Below are 6,745 nucleotides of genomic sequence, written 5' to 3'. Positions count from 1 at the left end.
CTACCTTCAGGCTATGCTCAAACCCTACACCCCAACCTGAGTACTCTGTTCTGCCACCTCTGGTCTCTTGGCCCTCCCACCCCTACAGGAGGGCAGCTCCTTCTCAGCCCAGTCAAAGCTCTTCTCTGTCCTAACACCCCAATGGTGGAACCATCTTCAGAAAACATCTGAAACCCTACCTCTTCAAACTTCAAAGACTATTTTAAATAATCCCCCTCCTCACCTCGAGTCCCCCCTCAAAGAAACATTAAAGAAATCCCAAAATCCTGAACCAACACTTGCTCTTGACTCCACCCCCGCCTTTCTATCTCTGACATTGCTGATAACTACTTTATTGAGAAAAAGAGAACTTACTATGACTGTGATATGTGATTGTCCCACCTAACTCTTATTGTAAGTTGCTCTGGATAAGAACGTCTCCTAAATGACTGAAATGTAAATGTTTATTTTTAGTGTTAAGTCAGTCTGTAACTGTAAGACTCTTCGTTACTTTAGCTGTTTATAGTGTGTGGACAACGTGTGTGTGTCCACTGTATATCTTTGAGTAGTGACGCCTCCTCTTCATCCATGATAACCCTACTCTACCTAGTAGTTGCGTGTGCACCGCGTGTGTTTGATTAGATTAGTGTGAGTGAGAGAAAGAGAGATGGAGATAGGAGACGAGAGAGAGAGAGAGAGAGAGAGAGAGAGAGAGAGAGAGAGAGAGAGAGAGAGAGAGAGAGAGAGAGAGAGAGAGAGAGAGAGAGAGAGAAGAGAGAGAGAAAATGAGAACCAGAATGAGAGTGTGTGTAGACAGGTACACACATATTAGTGTGTATGATCTCACACGGCCCCAGTCATACCCATCCTCCACTCCTCTCATCATGTGTGTCTCTTCATGTGCAGGGCCAGGTGGTCTGAGCGGGAGAAGGCTCTCTGACACTGCAGACACACGTAGGGCTTCTGACCCGTGTGTTTACGGTAGTGACGGGTCAACTCGTCCGAACGGGCAAACTTCCACCCACAGCCCTCCCACGTACAGTGGTATGGTTTCTCCCCTATGGAATCAATAGCACACAAAAGCACATTGTTGATCCAATGTGTTGATCATTCATAGTGTAAATTGTATTCTGTTCAATAGGGTTAATGCAATCAAAGATCCTTGGGACGTCCATACCCTAACCCCTATCCTTAACCTAACCCTAACCCAACCTTAACCCTTACCTAACCATTACCTAACCCTAACCCAACCTTAACCCTTACCTAACCATTACCTAACCCTAACCCAACCTTAACCCTTACCTAACCATTACCTAACCCTAACCTAACCTTAACCCTTACCTAACCATTACCTAACCCTAACCCAACCTTAACCCTTACCTAACCATTACCTAACCATTACCTAACCCAACCTTAACCCTACCTAACCATTACCTAACCCTAACCCAACCTTAACCCTTACCTAACCATTACCTAACCATTACCTAACCCAACCTTAACCCTTACCTAACCCTAACCCAACTTTAACCCTTACCTAACCCTAACCCAACCTTAACCCTTACCTAACCCTTACCTAACCCTAACCCAACCTTAACCCTAACCCAACCTTAACCATTACCTAACCCTAACCCAACCTTAACCCTTACCTAACCCTAACCCAACCTTAACCCTTACCTAACCCTAACCCAACCTTAACCCTTACCTAACCCTAACTCAACCTTAACCCTTACCTAACCATTACCTAACCCTAACCCAACCTTAACCCTTCCCTAACCATTACCTAACCCTAACCCAACCTTAACCCTTACCTAACCATTACCTAACCCTAACCCAACCTTAACCCTTACCTAACCCTAACCCAACCTTAACCCTTACCTAACCCTAACCCAACCTTAACCCTTACCTAACCCTAACCCAACCTTAACCCTTAACCCTTACCTAACCCTAACCCAACCTTAACCCTTACTTAACCCTAACCCAACCTTAACCCTTACCTAACCCTAACCCAACCTTAACCCTTACCTAACCCTAACCCTAACCCAACCTTAACCATTACCTAACCCTAACCCAACCTTAACCCAACCTTAACCCAACCTTAACCCTTACCTAAACCCTTTCCTTAACTGTTTTACATTTCAACTTCAATGGGTTGACATCAGAGTTGGGACTTCCCAAGGATCGTTTAAACTTTTCTATTCAATAGCCATTACTACTGAAAACCATGAATCATTATTCATCCATATGAAATTGTCCATCATGCAGTTCTGCCTATTATCCATAATGTATTCTAATCCCTAGAATATGCATTAATGCCTCAATATCTGAGTAATGTATTCTTATATCTGTATTCTTACCTGTGTAATGTGTTCTAATCTCTGTATTCTTACCTGTGTAATGTAATCTCTTTATTATTACCTGTGTAATATATTCTAATCTCACCTGTGTAATGTAATCTCTTTATTATTACCTGTGTAATATATTCTAATCTCACCTGTGTAATGTAATCTCTTTATTATTACCTGTGTAATATATTCTAATTACCTGTGTAATGTAATCTCTTTATTCTTATCTGTGTAATGTAATCTCTTTATTATTACCTGTGTAATGTAATCTCTTTATTATTACCTGTGTAATATATTCTAATCTCACCTGTGTAATGTAATCTCTTTATTATTACCTGTGTAATATATTCTAATCTCACCTGTGTAATGTAATCTCTTTATTCTTATCTGTGTAATGTAATCTCTTTATTATTACCTGTGTAATGTAATCTCTTTATTATTACCTGTGTAATATATTCTAATCTCACCTGTGTAATGTAATCTCTTTATTCTTATCTGTGTAATGTAATCTCTTTATTATTACCTGTGTAATGTAATCTCTTTATTATTACCTGTGTAATATATTCTAATCTCACCTGTGTAATGTAATCTCTTTATTATTACCTGTGTAATATATTCTAATCTCACCTGTGTAATGTAATCTCTTTATTCTTATCTGTGTAATGTAATCTCTTTATTATTACCTGTGTAATGTAATCTCTTTATTCTTTTCTGTGTAATGTGTTCTAATCTCACCTGTGTAATGTATTCTAATCTCTTTATTTTTTACCTGTGTAATGTATTCTAATCTCACCTGTGTAATGTATTCTAATCTCTTTATTTTTACCTGTGTAATGTATTCTAATCTCACCTGTGTAATGTATTCTAATCTCTGTATTCTTACCTGTGTAATGTATTCTAATCTCTGTATTCTTATCTGCGTAATGTATTCTAATCTCTTTATTCTTACCTGTGTAATATATTCTAATCTCACCTGTGTAATGTATTCTAATCTCTGTATTCTTATCTGTGTAATGTATTCTAATCTCTGTATTCTTACCTGTGTAATGTATTCTAATCTCTGTATTCTTACCTGTGTAATGTATTCTAATCTCTGTATTCTTATCTGTGCAATGTGTTCTAATCTCACCTGTGTAATGTATTCTAATCTCTGTATTCTTATCTGTGTAATGTATTCTAATCTCTGTATTCTTATCTGTGTAATGTATTCTAATCTCTGTATTCTTATCTGTGTAATGTATTCTAATCTCTGTATTCTTATCTGTGTAATGTATTCTAATCTCTGTATTCTTATCTGTGTAATGTATTCTAATCTCTGTATTCTTATCTGTGTAATGTATTCTAATCTCTGTATTCTTATCTGTGTAATGTATTCTAATCTCTGTATTCTTACCTGTGTAATGTATTCTAATCTCTTTATTCTTACCTGTGTAATGTATTCTAATCTCTGTATTCTTACCTGTGTAATGTATTCTAATCTCTTTATTCTTACCTGTGTAATGTATTCTAATCTCTTTATTCTTACCTGTGTAATGTATTCTAATCTCACCTGTGTAATGTATTCTAATCTCACCTGTGTAATGTATTCTAATCTCTTTATTTTTTACCTGTGTAATGTATTCTAATTTCTGTATTCTTACCTGTGTAATGTATTCTAATCTCACCTGTGTAATGTATTCTAATCTCTGTATTCTTACCTGTGTAATGTATTCTAATCTCTGTATTCTTATCTGTGCAATGTATTCTAATCTCACCTGTGTAATGTATTCTAATCTCTGTATTCTTATCTGTGTAATGTATTCTAATCTCTGTATTCTTATCTGTGTAATGTATTCTAATCTCTGTATTTTTATCTGTGTAATGTATTCTAATCTCTGTATTCTTATCTGTGTAATGTATTCTAATCTCTGTATTCTTATCTGTGTAATGTATTCTAATCTCTGTATTTTTATCTGTGTAATGTATTCTAATCTCTGTATTTTTATCTGTGTAATGTATTCTAATCTCTGTATTCTTATCTGTGTAATGTATTCTAATCTCTGTATTCTTATCTGTGTAATGTATTCTAATCTCTGTATTCTTACCTGTGTAATGTATTCTAATCTCACCTGTGTAATGTATTCTAATCTCTGTATTCTTATCTGTGTAATGTATTCTAATCTCACCTGTGTAATGTATTCTAATCTCTGTATTTTTATCTGTGTAATGTATTCTAATCTCTGTATTCTTATCTGCGTAATGTATTCTAATCTCTGTATTCTTATCTGTGTAATGTATTCTAATCTCTGTATTCTTACCTGTGTAATGTATTCTAATCTCTGTATTCTTACCTGTGTAATGTATTCTAATCTCTGTATTCTTATCTGTGCAATGTGTTCTAATCTCACCTGTGTAATGTATTCTAATCTCTGTATTCTTATCTGTGTAATGTATTCTAATCTCTGTATTCTTATCTGTGTAATGTATTCTAATCTCTGTATTCTTATCTGTGTAATGTATTCTAATCTCTGTATTCTTATCTGTGTAATGTATTCTAATCTCTGTATTCTTATCTGTGTAATGTATTCTAATCTCTGTATTCTTATCTGTGTAATGTATTCTAATCTCTGTATTCTTATCTGTGTAATGTATTCTAATCTCTGTATTCTTATCTGTGTAATGTATTCTAATCTCTGTATTCTTACCTGTGTAATGTATTCTAATCTCACCTGTGTAATGTATTCTAATCTCTGTATTCTTACCTGTGTAATGTATTATAATTGATGCATTCTTACCCATGTAATGTATTTTAATTGATGTTTTCTTACCTGTGTGTGTGCGGAGGTGAGCCTTGAGGTGGGAGCTCTTGGTATAGGTCTTACTACAACCTGAGTATTCACAGCTGTGTAGAGCAGCTCTCTTCTTCGCCACAGTCCTGCATGGCCGTTCTTCCTCCAAGCCACCAGGGGGAACCCCTGAGGAGGTGATAGCTAGGTGGGGCTGCTGGTGCTGGGAGTAGGGGAAGTGGTTGGAGGAGGCTTGTTGGTGGTGGTGGCCATGGAGGTTGTAGTCCCTCTGGCTGCGGTATAGACCCAGGTGGTGGGGGTAGTTTTGGAGGAAGCTGTAGTGGTGGGTTCGAAATTCAGAGGTCATAGAGGTTGTCATGGAGACAGGGGCTTGGAGGAATCTGCCATCTTGAAACGTCACCATGGAAGTGTGTTGTTGGGGGTAGTAGTGTCCCATTCCAAAGTCCCATGATTTGGACTTAGTGAGGACAGCAGTGGCTCTATCTCTGCCATGTCCCTCCTGGTTGCTTCCGGGGGTTGAAACCATACTGGTCCACGTTTGGTTGAATGGGAATGATGATAATGATGATGATGACCGAACCTGTTGGTTGTAAAGTTCTGGTATGCCTGAACCAATGGTCTCTAAGGGGTGAGCAGCTCAACCATCAGGCTACTGCTGCCTGTATGAAGCCTGTCTGGACTTATTTGGTCCGTCAACACCCCTCCTCCATCATGGTCGAGTCCAGTTTGGTCCGGTTGAAGAAGATGCTGAGTGTTGTAGTCCAGAGAGGGGTTCAGGTCAGGTGACGGGCTGCTCCAGTCAGACAACAAGAACTCCATGTCCATGAGGTTTCACTTTCATCGTCCAGGTGAGGAAGAACTGGCTGCTGGTCACTGGTGTTGCCAGGTGACGTCCTCTTGGTTTGAGAGTCCAGACTGAGAGCGCCATCCTCAAATTTCCACTCCTTGTGCGACAGTACAAAAACATCAGTTCATATCGAGCCTCACTTACTAACTTCACATAAATATGGAGATAACGCAACAACACCCACTAACAAATTAAAATAACTATTTTATAATTAAATCCTAGTTTTGTAATACCTTTCCAAATAAAATACATTTGATATTTGGACAGATCTTAAATCAAAATACACATATTGTATTAAATGTGTTGGGGATATGAGGCTGTGCTCAAAGGGCCTCTTCATTGCGAGTCAAAACATTTTGTTCAAAGAAATGTTGGTGGCGTTTAGACACTCTGCTGTTAGCCCCAAGACTCACCCTCTTAAAACAAAGATATACAAGTGACAACACTTTTAATTGTTTCAGCAAAATGTAGAAACCAAATAAAAGTAACAAGTGGAATACGTACCTTCATATTGTCCTCAGAGTGAACAAAGTTTGAGAAGGAGCTGAAGGATGGAAGCACAGCAGCTTGTGTCCCAGCCATCTGACCAGTTCGAGTTAAACTTCACACAGGTTACAGTGGTGACAGTAATGTGAGGTTTGTCTTTTCTTTTACATGACCATCTCACAATGGTTAGACTCTTGCAAACTGTAAGTAACCAGTCATCCTGAAAACAGTTACACCTGTCTGTTGTCCAGTTTGATCTGCCAAGTAGCCTACTTTCTTTTACAGTTGTCGTCTCTCCATTCTAC

The 6,745-nt window shown here is 37.9% G+C and overlaps 1 non-coding gene across 50 annotated transcripts; it reads right to left on the bottom strand.

The window, feature by feature from the left end:
- Nucleotides 1–2,234: 2,234 nt before the first annotated feature.
- Nucleotides 2,235–5,021, bottom strand: LOC127924629 (uncharacterized). 50 transcript variants are annotated; one of them, XR_008118492.1, is made up of 7 exons: nucleotides 4,619–5,021; nucleotides 3,929–3,961; nucleotides 3,451–3,516; nucleotides 3,271–3,327; nucleotides 3,057–3,090; nucleotides 2,521–2,628; nucleotides 2,235–2,470 (listed from the first exon to the last, which is right to left on the bottom strand). It is a non-coding gene; the product is annotated as an uncharacterized LOC127924629 (transcript). The 50 variants fall into 50 exon arrangements; XR_008118484.1 differs by lacking the exons at nucleotides 3,057–3,090; nucleotides 3,271–3,327; nucleotides 3,451–3,516 and adding exons at nucleotides 3,715–3,780; nucleotides 4,076–4,141 and having other exon boundaries at nucleotides 2,521–3,056; nucleotides 3,929–3,985; nucleotides 4,709–5,021; XR_008118460.1 differs by adding an exon at nucleotides 4,076–4,141 and having other exon boundaries at nucleotides 2,521–3,090; nucleotides 3,271–3,582; nucleotides 3,929–3,985; nucleotides 4,709–5,021.
- Nucleotides 5,022–6,745: the final 1,724 nt, after the last annotated feature.

Source organism: Oncorhynchus keta, unplaced genomic scaffold, assembly GCF_023373465.1.
Source record: "Oncorhynchus keta strain PuntledgeMale-10-30-2019 unplaced genomic scaffold, Oket_V2 Un_contig_436_pilon_pilon, whole genome shotgun sequence".
NCBI lineage: Eukaryota > Metazoa > Chordata > Actinopteri > Salmoniformes > Salmonidae > Oncorhynchus > Oncorhynchus keta.
This window is presented reverse-complemented; position numbering and strand designations above follow the sequence as displayed.